Below are 14,415 nucleotides of genomic sequence, written 5' to 3'. Positions count from 1 at the left end.
GCTCCTTAATAATGGCCAAGTGATTCATGACCTTAACTTAAAGCTGCAGTCTTCACATGTCAACGTCTTTTGAGTAGATTTTAATTATTAAATATTTCAAAAATCCCGCTGGTGACATGAACATTGTTCCTGCTTGATTCAAGTTTCTAGTCAACTCTATCATTGATTTCTGGCCTGCTCTGGATTTTTCATTCATTACATTTTTTTTTACCATGATGGGTGCAGCAATGAGGCACCAGGGATCAGAATTTCAGTCTGGGTTGAGTCTATCCTATCGGGCCTTTTCTGTTGGATTCTAAAGAGCACTTCCATTGAAACAATGACAAACTCAGACATGTTTCAGGCTTCTGAGGTGTGTGATCTATGCATTACTCAGATTACATTGTTGAAAACCATTTCACAAAGTTGTCTTCACCAAGATTATTTGGTGCTCATTACACTGCATGTCAGCTGTATGAACTTATATAAAAATAACTGTCAAACTGGCCCAAAATATGAACATTAACAATGCTCATACATGTTATGGTCTTATTAGATTACTTTGCTACACCCTTGTACCTTTGCCAAAAATGTCAGTTGTCCCACTTCTCATGTTTCTTGACAGATCATAGTGTTTTGTAAAAATGCACCCATACCTCATTTAACCCCTTGAGCTTTATAATGTCACCATGCTTTTGATCTTAATGTTGCTCTTACAGAGCCACAAAGAGAGCTTTCCTATAATTAGCCAGGCCTGCTATTGTTAAAATAAAATGGTAGCAGAAGACTTGTTTCACTTTTCCGGATTTTACTTATGGATCCTTTTGTTGTAATGGCACTTTGGTTTTTGTGCCACACATTGATTGACTGGGTTTCATAAGGTCAAGAAGAGGTGGATCAGAAACGGTATGACTTGTCTGAAATAGATCTGCAGCCTTCAAATTAATGGCAAGTCAAGAATATTGAAACATGGACAGCTTTAGAGAATCTTCTGTTATTGTAAAGAACACTGAATGAAACAGAAAGCTTGTACAGCATTACAGATGGGAGCTCCTGTGGGATAACTGGCTACATGACCTTGAACTTCCTTGCTTTTTCTCCTAATGCTAATGAATGTCTTGACTGGTGTGTGTGTTCCCTTCTGTTTATGTTTCGATCCATCCAACCATAGAGGGTTCTTCATAGTTGTGAGATAAACTATCCTATTCTGAATTTCTTCTCTTCCTTTCTTCCTTCCAGCAGCCATTGTGAATTTCCCATCGGGATTAATAAAGTATCTATCTATCTATCTATCTATCTATCTATCTATCTATCTATCTATCTATCTATCTATCTATCTATCTATCTATCTATCTATCTATTGAAATAGAAACAACAAGAACCAGGAGCAATCGCACACTTAGTACAAAATGAAAAGTGCCAATTTCAGACTGTACAAATCTGAATTCTGTGTTCTTAGTGTTTGTATTTACTATCATTTTAAGAGACATTGATGAGCTTCCTTCTATATGAAGGAATGAATTGCTCTAAAGAAAAAGTGGAAGTCGGGTATTAATACAGTGCTTGAAAGAGGTTTCATTGAAAGTGGTTTGTTTCCTTCAGAAGCACATCTTTTATGAATTTTACTTTGCAGTGTGTGGCTTTTTAATTTTAATTTTAAGTGAATAAGAGACATTTTTGCACATTATTTTCACCCATTTGTAATTTTTAAAGACACAATGTCTAGTTTAGGTCATAGGGGTCAAACCTTATGCAGATTGTATCAGGCACAGGACAATAAGCAGCTCTGAAAGGGACACTGGGACACCATTGTATTGGAGGGCATTTATGCTCACACTCACCCACATAGAACCAATTTAGAGTAAACTATGAACTTCACACACTTTGTCTTTGGCATGACGAATGTTTTTAAGGAAATGAACCCAAAATCCGAAGGGAAGAGTAATGTAGCAAGTCCAAAATACACTGTTCATTTTTCTGCATATTTGAAGTTTTGCGGTTAGCTGTTCTATTTGCAAGAAATACTGAGAGCAAAGAAGGAACCAGTCTGGGACAGGATGCCAGTCCGTAACACTGTGCAAAGTCACTGAGGCAGAAAGGGTCTATTTAGACTATCCCGCCAGTGTATCAACATGTCTTTGAAGTCTGGAAATGAAAAGAAGTCCCCAGAGGAAGCCCACATGAATATGGTGAGAACACCCAACATCCACACAGGAGGCACCCTAATTGAGAAGGTGACAATGGTACTGTGCATGCTATTATGCCACCTATACTCTGCTACATTATTACTGTAGTCTGCAACACCAGAATGAACAGCTTTGTGTTCATTATTAGAATCTTGGGTGCCCAAATTGCCGTTTGTCTACTGAATGTTTACTTAGTGTTAATCTTTTGAATCACCAGCTGTTTGTTCTTGTGGAGTATTTGTTCCAAAATTGAGTTTTTTAACATCCTCTTGTGATTAGGCTTATGGCCTTAACTCCATGCTTATATTTTAATTTGTTGCATAAAAAAATTTTGTACAGATCAATGCTTTTGCTTTTTGCGGTCTGTGCAATGCTCTTAAGCCTGGTTTATACATACGGCATGAAGCCGGTGTGCAGACCACAACGCAAAGCCCGCATGAGGTGAGCGAACCAAAACACATTTATACTTCTTGGGGCCTGTTCAGTCTGCACGTTGATATTCTCCTAGTCAATAAGTGGCAATGTTTGGTCAGTGTTGCATAGCTAATAATGTCACAGTAGAGGATGTGAAACTCTGCTGATGGAAGAAGAGGTGTGCCTACTGTTACTGACTTTAAGAGGAAGAAAAATGAGGGTGGAGTGTCAGACCTATTGACCAGAAGGTGTGAAGGAATATCAAGTGTAATATTCTTGTGATTAGAAGACCTACATGATGAGCAGATGCATTTCAAATCTTTTTTCATGTCTTGGTTGCATTTTGATGATCTGTTGTGGCATATTCAGCCCTTCCTTCATCATCTTAGCACCCATGTAACCAGGCACTCCTTGAAATTTACCATTTCAGATACACCTGCACCATCATCTCCGCCACACTGTGTAATTAAAAAATGTCTCCAAATCTGACATCATTTTTGCCATGCGGCCCTCACGCTTAGAGTGGATGTGTCAAGTGTAAACTAATCTTTAGTTAGCTGTATAAACAGCAGTCGTTGGTTAGTTGGTACCTAAGCTGTCCTAATATCAGGGTTATTCGCTTGCTTGGTGGCCTTGCTTGGAAGTTTGTTCCAAACTTGTGTGAATCTTCTGTGAAAAAGTGCCTACTGATTTTTATCTTGAATGTGTTTCCTCTTAATTTCCATCTTTGTGCCCAAATCTGTTGTTTAGAATTTACTTGAAAGAATACTACCAGATTATCATTATCAGTAACTATACCCAAGTACAGATAGTTGTTAAATCCATCTTTTGCTGTTCTTGAGGATTCTTTTGATCTGTCTAGATGTTTTGGGGATAAAATTGAATATACAGTATGCTGCCACATTTCTTTTCGATATGCTCCTGATAATTTAGTACTCTTCCATGAATATTTGGCTGCTATTGGTTTTGAGTATGGTCTCTTACTTTAGTCTCGGTGATCTCTTCTGTCATTAAGTTGATAATTCTGCTAAACCCACTTCCCTCATGTTACGCTCCATTTCAGTCCTGCTGATTCAGGACCATTATTATTAAGTATTTCTGTAATGTATGAAATGATCACTTTATGTTTAAAGTTGTAGGAATCACTCCATACTTGAAGAAGCCAGGCATCAGCACAGGCACATTGTATGACTGTTGCCATTTCAGTATTCTCAGCTCAGATATTAGTAAAGATTGCTACCTTCCCACTCTCCACTGTACTTGTCTGACAATGAGCCGCCTGATCCCTTTCAATCAGGATTTCTCTCCCATCAAACACCAACATAGCTTTGGTTAGGGTATTGAATTATTTGTTAATGTCTGCTGACTCGAGGGCTCTACAAATATTGATCCTGCTTGATCTTTGTGCAGCTTTTGACAGTGTGAGCCATGATCTGCTTTTGTGCATTTTGTGCATGGTGGAATTTAGTGAAATAGCCCTTGATTGATTTAAATCTTATTTAACTCGCTGAATGTTCTTTGTGTCAAAGCAACACCAAAGAGCTGATCTTACTGGTAGCATTCAGGGTGTTCTCCATGTTTAGCCTCTGGCCATTTATTATTCCTAACTCTGTAGATCTTACAATAGGATTGCCACGTGCATGTCAGTTTAACATAAACTAGCATGAAATCCACTATCGGGTCTCCAGTTTTTAAAATAACTAACCAAAATTATGGGAGCATAAGAACATCAACATTTAAAGTATAAATGTGTTAAATATGAAATTGTATGTGTGTGACCTTCACAAAATTTGCCTTGAATTAAGCCAGTGATTTTGTTTAGAGCTTGAAGTGTACTGTGCTACTCCTTCTACCTTTGTTGAAAATTTGCTTGGCAGCTTTCACACTTCAATTTCTTGAAGTGCCACATTAAGAATACCGTGTAAATGTTCTGTTTTTCTCAAAAGGAATATGGAAAGTGTTGTATTTCTCCTTTACTTGACCCAATGCAGAGAAACTGATCTCATCATGAAGTCTGCATTGATCCATTTCTGACTGCCATTAAATCATAAGCTACTAAATAATTACAAATATTTCTGTTTGTTTTGTGTAGCTTTTTAGCTAGTATTTTTAAATAAATGTTCTCTGTGTGTGCTATGCTACTGTATATATTTTTAATAGCTGTATGAACAGCACTTTATAAATGAAATGTTTATGCTTCTGTTTCATTGCAAAATGGTGGGATATACAATGTGTTCTTTATTTCAGAGTTAGAGGGGAACACATTGAACGTTTTCTCTTTCCATCTCATGAGCACACCTCATAAAGTTCTATCCATTTTCCAACCCTTATATTCCACCTCATGGGAGCCACAGCCTATCTTGGTATAACGGAGTAGAAGACTGAAACCAACCGCAGATGGGTCACAAGTCCATAACTGGTATAAAATATACAGACTTGTATAGTTAAAAAAATAAAAAGTTCAAAGCAAAAACTCAAGAAGAGAGACTGACCAGTCTGCAATGTGGCTAGCAAAAAGTTGCTTCTCTTAGGGAGGATCCATCCTGTCGGGTAGCAGGTCCAGTGATGAACAGTTACTACCAGTCTGAGTGCTCCTTCATTAGGGAAAGAACTGGAAGTGCTGGGATTTCTGGAGTCCGGGTAGAAGTGACCTCATGATACTTCCAGAGGGTCCTCTTTCATTCTAAGGTTAGGGGGGGAAGGAAGCTAATGACGGTGAAGCACCCTCAGTATTTCCCCCATTTTTTACCAGAAGCGACCCTCTAAAGCACTCTAGTGTCTTGCATGTCTGACACCGCGTATGCTTATGCACTCAGCCACACTCACTTACACCAAGACACTTTATAGCCACTAATAAACTTAACAAACACACAAATATCTTAGAGATGCAGAAGCAGAAGGACGAACATGGGGAGAGCACGTAAACTGCATTCAGAGTTAAATATGTTGCTTTATATCTAAAGTCACTGCCCAATATGGCATAACCAATGTAAACTTCAGTGCAGGTTCATATCAGGCAAATTGTAAACTTCTAGATCACTGAAGATCAGTGTATAGTTATTATGTAAAAAGCGGGACATGCTCATGCAGTTATTCAAACATGGCCTACTGTCTGTGCTTATTGGTAGAATTTTGATTTTAAAGGTAAGCGTGGCACTGTCATTGCTCCATATTGCACCACCTTGATAAAGGGATAAGACTTTAAAGCCAAATATTCATTTTTATATAAGATTGTCATTAGATAGAGAGAGAGAGTGTTTGGGAGTATGCACTGATAGCACATTGCTGCACCCACCACATGATGAACCGCCCAGATTGGGAACCCAGTTGCAACGGGTGACACCTCAGAACGACACTGGTACAGTGTTAGTTTTTTTACAGCGGCTGGAGTGCCAATCCTGTCACCAACCCCCAAGTTTTCCACTTTTATTATTTACATTCATTTTAAGTTCACATGGAATGAATTTTAATTATTTGCAAAGGATTAGAGAAGATATTCTCCACCTTCCCTAATTGTGTCTTTTTTGGATTTGTCTGTTATTTTTACCGTCATGAAATTTTGATGCAAATCCCTTTATTTCTTACATTGATAATTGTGAGTAGTGCCGTTAGCTTGTTAGATGACATTGCAAATAGTATTTGCATGAGAACAAAAGCGTTTTTGCTGTCATTAGTATATTCTGTCGGAACTCTTCTTGTGATGGTTTCTGAAGTTTAGGTAGTTACTCATTTAATTTTTTTTCTTAGTTTAGATTTAGCTGGTAATGAGGTGCTGTGTGAAATGACACATGTAAAATAAGGAAGGACTGACACATTGAGGTACCCTTGGATCAATTGTGGGGCCTTAAACATGGAAAAACATACACACAAATATGTCAGAGACTGAGCGCTATAGTTGGGGAGAACCCATCCTGATGAAGCCATTCTGCATTGGTGTCACTTGTAGGAGTTAGCCAGCAGCATAGCAGTTATGTTACAGGGAACCGGGCACTTATACCCTTTCATTTCCTATGGCAGGATTAAGAGGCTGTGGTGGGCTGGCTCCCTGCCCGAGGTTTGTTTCCTGCCTTGCGCCCTGTGTTGGCTGGGATTGGCTCCAGCAGACCCCATGACCCTGTAGTTAGGATATAGTGGGTTGGATAAGGATGAATGGATGGAGGATTAAGAGAATGTGTGTGTGCATTGGCAGTCACCCATGCTAAACTCACATTTAGTGTGTTGTGTGAAGCATGAGAGTAAATCTTCTCTGAAGTGATTGCCCATGTGCTCCATTGACTGTGATGTGCTTCTTCACAGGGGCGCCAGGCTGTGTACAGAAATTTGAACTCATACATGCCCTCTAGTGTCAAACCAGTGAATATCAATTTTTAGTAATACTGAGCAGGGACTTTATGCAAGTACTAATAAATTATGCAGATATAACACATTTTACACAGAAAATCACCCCTTTTTTAACCAGCCTTACTTGCCTTACTAATTGTACAGTTCATTTAGATGCATTAGTATCTGTTAGAGCTTCAGAAACACACCTTTAACACTGTTGGATTCCTTTGTTTGGATGTTGTAATGTTGGAGGATTTCAGTGTTATGAAACAAATGTACAAAAAAAAAAAAAACTTGGGCATGCCGCAAACTGTTATATTAGATAAATAATTTGAACGATGGGATTTCCGTTTCAGGGCCTCACAGCAGAGATGAAGTCAGTCAACACAGCTTAGCTCGGTCTGTTTACATAATCTCAAATAAATGTTCCTTTTTTCACAAAAGATATACAATTATAGCTTTGCTCAAGTGAAAATACTGCCATGAGAAAAGTACTTCTTGAAGGGAGTAACCCAAAAATAGCAGGTACTAATATTGTCATCTTTATACGCTGAATATTTTCCTTCCCTTTAGAGAGAGAAGGTTTTATTGTATGTGGTTAACATATTTTAGTCTGGTGTTTCTTTTCTTGCTTAATTGCCTGTCAAGTTAAAATAATACAGCAAAAATTAAAATGGCAGTGCTCAATAACACCAAACACTGTTAGTAAAAGGCTCCACTGGAAATTCTGGCCCTGGTTTCAAAGGATTTTTTTTTTATAAATATTTTTGCATTTGTGATCATGGCTAGAAGTGTATAGTCGTGTTTTGGGATTTCCAGGCTGTGTGCAAGAATTAGTTTTCCCAAGTTACTGAAGTAGATGGTGAAAGAGAAATGAAAAAGCATGAATATGTAATGGTTCAATAAAAACCCACACATGAGCTGCAATGGCTCATGAAGATTTGATGCCAGCTTGATTGCAAGAACATCAAACGGTGGTTAAGCTTTAGCATGGGCCGTTGCAGGGGAATCTGACTTGTAAAATTCTTACACTTTATGTCACCAGCGCACTTCTGTATATACAATGTTATTAGATTTAGTTGTCATTAAATATGGATGCAATGTTTTTTCGTCTGTTTTGCAGAGCAAAAAATAAATGACAAAATAAATGTATTTATATGAGGAGAAATCCATTAAAAAAGACTGCTCTGGAAGCTTAAACAGAAAAGTGAAGATGAATTATATCCTCTTCAATTTTATTAGAACCTTAGCAGTCCAGCCTATTCTCACATGTATGCATGATAAACTGTGTGAAAAATGCAGCCCCATCTTATTTCCAATAATATTTCTCTCTCATGTGCAATATGTGTGACTTGGCTGTGTGCATGTTTCATGTATGTTGTACCCTTACCCAAGCTAAAATGCTAAAGAAGATTAAAATCTATCAAAAATATATATTTTATAAGTAAGGTAGAAGGGAGTGGTGATTATAGGGACATACCCAAAGTGTTGAACTAATAAACAATATGTAATTATTACGTCCTGTAGGGGGCACACCTCCATCCCAAACACAACCAAACCATACAGTCACAGGTTCAAGGAAAGATGTTTTTACTCAGACAAAATACCTTTTACAGGTTTAATCACCTGGTAAATCAATGACAATTCCATTTTGTTTCTTTTCTTTCCTTTCCTTTAACACCTCCACTCTTCTCCAAGTAAGCCTTGTCCACCTCCTCCTGACTCTGACTGCTGGGTGAGGCACAGTGGCTGCTTTTCAACACAAACCCTGGAGTACTTGTCGTGCAACAGAATTGCCACCTGGAAGAACTTTGGGGTCCGGTGGAATTTTTCTGTAAAAAAACCCCTGCAGATTTTATTTTTTTTCTCAAGCCTTCTGGAGTTTTTTTACATTTTATCTGTCCTCCCTGGCCATCGGACCTTACTTTTATTCTATGTTAATTAGTGTTCCCTAATTTTACTTTCTTATTTATTTTGTCTTTTTTCTCTTTCTTCATCCTGTAAAGCACTTTGAGCTATATCATTTGTATGAAAATGTTGGGGGACACAAAGCCTCGGGAGGCAGTCGCCTTACTGTCCTTCCCTCATAATGGCCTCCCGACTGAGGAAAAAAATGTGTTGGCTGCAGTTTGGCACTTTGAGGAAATTTCTGCAAATGTCTGGAGCCAATTGATGATTTTTATGTATATTGACAATGTGGCCGACCATTGCCTCAGCCCCAACCTGGGCTTGACATTGTAAATAACAGTGATGGGTGATTCACAAACAGTTTGTTCTTTTTGAGCAGCTCTTGAACAGAACTCAACAGGAGTGCTAAAGTGCATGCGTGTCCTGTGTCGTCAGTGTCTTTTGTTTCACTAAAGCTAGATGTTTAACGCGCATGTGCAAGGACCACATGAATCATGAGTCTTAAACTTGTGATTTGATTCGTGAATGACGCACTACCAGAAACACTCTAACGATTTTTGTTCATTTAATTCTTGTTCACGTAAGTGAATCATTTCTAGTTTCGTGATTCTCATTCACTTGTGATTCTGTAATGAAATGTCTTATTTTAATGATGTATCTTAAATGTGTTATCATGCTTTCTGTACAGAAACAAGACAATGGCATATGAATTATCATGTTAAATATATAATTAATTATATATTTATATATCCATTCATTATCCAACCCGCTATATCCTCACTACAGGATCATGGGGGTCTGCTGGAGCCAATCCCAGCCAACACAGGGCACAAGGCAGGAAACAAACCCTGGACAGGGCACCAGCCCACTACGGGGAGTGCACACACACACACACACACCAAGCCCACACTAGGGACAATTTAGGATCGCCAATGCAATGTCTTTGGACTGTGAGAGGAAACCGGAGCACCTGGAGGAAACCCACGTAGACACGGGAGAATGTGCAAACTCCACGCAGGGAGGACCCTGTATCCCATATACTGCATCCCAGACTCTTCCCATATATGCCATACTCAAAATGACTCAAATGAATCAAAATAATTGATTCAGTTAAACAAGCAGTTCCAAAGAATTAGATCAGTAAAGTGAATGAATCAAAATGGCCATCACCAGTAAATAAAGAGCCAGATCCTTACAAGTGCATTTTGAGCATCAGCTTCTCCAGTAGCTCAGGGCATCTATAGGGTTGTTGTCTTCTTCTCCTCCACCTTCTCTTTTCTTAAGGTTGCATTTGCAGTTAGCGAACATCACATTTTCTCTTTGCCTCTAACTAGTTACTCTGACTTATGAAAAGGGGTAAAAGTAGTAATAATTTTGTGTCAAGCAATCATTTTTTTAAACACATGGGTGATTCAGATTTTTTTTATCCGTGGCAGTCACTTCCTTTTATTTCTCAATTTAAGGTGATGCAATACAAAAATAAAGCTTTCTTTCACTCTTTGATTTAAAAATAAGTTGAATTTGTCATGTGTCCAAACAGAGCACCCGATTTTGAAAGGTAAAATGGCCAAAGGTTTGGTACTAGGAAAGTGTTTTAACATTACATAAAAGTAATTTCATACCAATCACTCGCTAAATAAATCAACAACCACAAAAGCTTAAATAATGGTATGAAAAATATGGTGGATCATTCTTGGATGCCAGTGATGTTGGTGGATGTTAATTCTCTTCAGTAGCACTGGATTATTTAAAAAAATAATTGGATAGCATCAAATCACGTAACAAACAGTGATGTATGTCTACCATTCCATTTTTAAATATTGGAAAAAATAAATGTGCTAAAATAGTCATCTTTCCCTGTGACAAGCTGCTCTTTTTTCCTTCTGTTTGAAGAATTGCTTCTGTATGACCCAAATATCCTCCTTAGTATTGTCTTAAATCTCTACCTACACTTTTTAAAGGTGCTAAAGTAGTTCTGCAAAATGACACCCCAGGGGAACCATTTTTGGTTACCTAAAGAACTGTGCATGTGAAGGTTCCAAAGGAAAAAAAGAACTTTACCTACCTACTGTAGATCTGTAAAACAGGTTCCATAAATAACTATGAATAGATGAAAACAGATGTGTGAAATCCCAATGGCTTTATGATTATAAAATGACTCTTACTGCATGCAATAACACTGGCTAAGTTAAGGCTTTCTTGATCTGTTTGTATCCTGTTAGGTCATCTAATAGAAATTAAAGATTTCTGTTTTGTCTAAAAAACCAACTTTGTAAGCATTCCCAGAAATAAATGGTTCTTTGTCAAGCAATGTATCTACAAGAAACCACACAACCCAGTAAAATACCATTTAGGAACCATTATCTGTAAGAGTATACTGTCCCCACTGTGTAAAATTTAATGAATGACTTTTTTTCCATTACTCTGGTCAGGCCGGGCAGCACCATGGCACTGTGGTTAGCACTGTTACCCCCAGCTTACAGATGATGGGTTCAAATCCTGGCCTGATCACTCTCTGTCACTCTTTCTCATATCTTCTGTATAGCTCTTTTTTTCTGCTTTGTATCTGATGCTTTCATTCCCCAAAATCTCAGTAAATAAGTCAAACTCTTGGAGTTGCCTTTCTGTATTTTTCATGAATTTATTCTTCCATCTTGTTTACCATCTCTTCCTTGCCATTTTCTTTAAAATATTTCCTACAAATCAGTGCTTTTCTGTATGACTAAAAATAATAATTCCTGTGAGCAACGGAGCTTGATCTCATATAAAATAGACTTATTTGTCCTTGCAGTTCAAGGATTTAGGAATAACCTTTTCCTCCTCCAAAGCTTAAAAGTATCGATTTTCTTTCAAATGTCTTGATGGTCTTTCTGCTAGGAATTCTTTAGACTTTCACAAACTATTTAGCATCTCTGGATATTCTCTACCAAGCCAGGTTTATCTTGGATAATTTTAGTATGTTGGTCTTTTACCAGTAGGAGACATTTTCGTCGTTAGCACCAAAGTTATTCCCTAGTCATAGTTTTATTTTTACAGAAGATTTAACTGTTTGTCATATGAGTAACAGTTGAAATACAGATTGTTAAGAGCAAGATTTACCAGGGTCAAGTAATAACTGCAGTTACATAGCAAAAATATATGTTCTAATTATGAAAACACAATATTGAGAATTCCAGTGAGAGCTCTAAAGAAAAAAAAAACTTTCTTTTCATACACTGTAGGTGGTAATCAGCAAGTTGGACGTCATGCGTTGATCACCTCTTGCCTAGTCACTTGTCACCAAGTGCCATCCTGTAGTTATTCTAAGCTCTGAAGTCTCAAGCAGATGTGAATTTCTCTGAAAACCATAAAGCACACACCTGGAGCTCATGGATGAAACGCCTCTTCAAAATCTGTTAACAATGGATAGAGAGGCAGTATTTGCATTTCCTTACTTTATCCTCAGCATGTACTATACCACATATTGGCTTCTTTAGATCAATGTTTTCACAATCTACTAGAATTCTGAGCTCAAAAAGATTCGAGAATAGCAGTCAGTGATCTCCATAAAATCTAATGAGACAACTGGGATCTGCAGATGGCAGCACGTAAATCCTTACAGCTCAATTTTCAAGTGAATGCAGATGCATCTTTGAGGCTGCTACTCTGTCAAACTGCCACTTTAAAAATGTCCAAAAGATTTCCAGTTTTATTTGTTCCCTATATAAACTGCTTCTTTGCTTTTACTATTAATCCATCTGTTTATTGTACCACTAGTTGTTTGAGTGTTATATAATGAGCGTACTATTTGAAAGACTTTCAATGCAAGTGGCAGAGAATCAAGTAGGTCTTTCTTTAGGGGAACAAATAAAAGAATTGGTGTCATCATAATCTAAGGTTGTTTCACAGGGAGTCATTAAATTATTCACTACAATCTTTTAAGGACACAACCAAAGTCAAAATCAGAATCTTCCTCAAATGAGCATTTCTCTATAGTGAGATCTTTGCTTTAGGAGGTAAATTTCAGACACATCTTTTATATAATTTCTGTCATGTTGTGACAGGACACATGCATTACGGGCCTAGCTACCACATTGCATCATAGTGATCAAATGTTATAAAATAGCATTGCCCATTAAAACAAATATAAAATGGTAGCACCCATAGGAGAAAAAATATACAAAATGTAACAAATGGAAATATTGATGATAACATTTTGAACCAAAAGCAAACATGATACATTAAGTAAGACATTTCTGACAGAACCTGTTTTATTTAACTTTTATACTGCAGCGTTGGTCCACATGACAATATATTTTGACCTTTTGGTGTTGTTTATTTTGATATATACTATTACTTTTCTAAATTCTGTTATGGTTTAGCCTGGACCTTGTCTGTGATGCATTTTCTTGTTTAAGGATTTTTCTGTTTTTTGTTAATTGTTGCTTAGTATTTTGTGTCTTTGTTATTTCTCTTATATTTTCTTTTTACTTGAATGTAATACAGAAGTTATATTCCTTGTATACTGTGGCTGAACTTCCAAGAAGCAGGTCCACTATGATATCACTACTGACAGTTCACCTTCAGCCTATATTTTCAGATTTGGGGCTAAATTTTTGTGGGGTGTCATTTTGTTGTAATTCCGGCCTGCAAACTCTCAAAATGGTGGACACAGGCCACAAAATGAACAAAAGCCGGACTCAATCCACATTCGGTCTAGGCCACAGAAACAAGCCTCATTTCTGGCAGCCTAGCCCCAGACTCAAAAAGCCAGCTTTCTAGCCTGCACAGGAACAAAATGGGTCTGGGGTGTTTAAAGTTCAGTAATCCAAAACCTCTGGCCTTTTTTATAAAACAAAACTAAGTTCCATTATTCTTTATTTATTTATTTTATTCTTTATTATTTATTAAATAATAAAAATGAGCACAAAGTAGGCAAGGCAGGAATAAAGGAGCAAAAATAATCTAAAAAGGTTTGCCTAAAAGGCAACCCAAAACAAATAAATCCAATTCCTGATCCAAGAAGAGAATCCAATTAAATTGAACACAATATCAAAGAAAACTAGAAAAACCAACTAATACTTACATAAAAGGTCCTAATCCAACAGCACTCCGGGACACTTAGCCCGTATATACTGTATACACTGAGGGCAGTCCCTCAGCAATGACATTGTGGTGGACCCGCCTGCTGCAATTCAGCAAACTAAAGCGTGTATCGTTTGCGTGGCTGCTTTGGTAAAATTATGATTTTTGCTGTACAAACCTGGGATGATATGTTAGCTCTTGTTAATAAGTGGACGCTTGAGGGCGCTGTTGCCCCATGAAACCCAACAGACAGATGCAAACACTTGTTTAACAGCATTAAGAAGTAATTAAATTTTTTTCTCCAAAGTGCCCCAAAGCACCTCCACCCCCATAAACAATAAATCACTAATCACAAGTACAATAATATTCCTCCCCTCCTCCCAACAGCTCTGTCACACTCCCTCCCAACTCCGGCTTGGCACTTCCGGGTCAGATGAAGACTTGTATTTTTCTTCAGCCCGGAAGTACTTCTGTTCTTCTGTTCCCGTGATTAGGGAGTACCTCCGGGCTATATGGGAAATATAAATCCCTGCATCTCCCT

General features: G+C 37.7%; 1 protein-coding gene across 1 annotated transcript in view; it reads left to right on the top strand.

Annotated features, from left to right (window-relative positions):
- btbd11b (BTB (POZ) domain containing 11b) overlaps nucleotides 1-14,415 on the top strand; it is a 523,531-nt gene that overhangs the window by 256,585 nt on the left and 252,531 nt on the right. The window lies entirely within an intron of this gene.

Source organism: Erpetoichthys calabaricus, chromosome 1 (genome assembly GCF_900747795.2).
Source record: "Erpetoichthys calabaricus chromosome 1, fErpCal1.3, whole genome shotgun sequence".
In the NCBI taxonomy this organism is placed as follows: domain Eukaryota; kingdom Metazoa; phylum Chordata; class Cladistia; order Polypteriformes; family Polypteridae; genus Erpetoichthys; species Erpetoichthys calabaricus.
The sequence above is the reverse complement of the archived record's forward strand: the minus strand, read 5'-3'. Positions and strand labels throughout refer to the sequence as shown.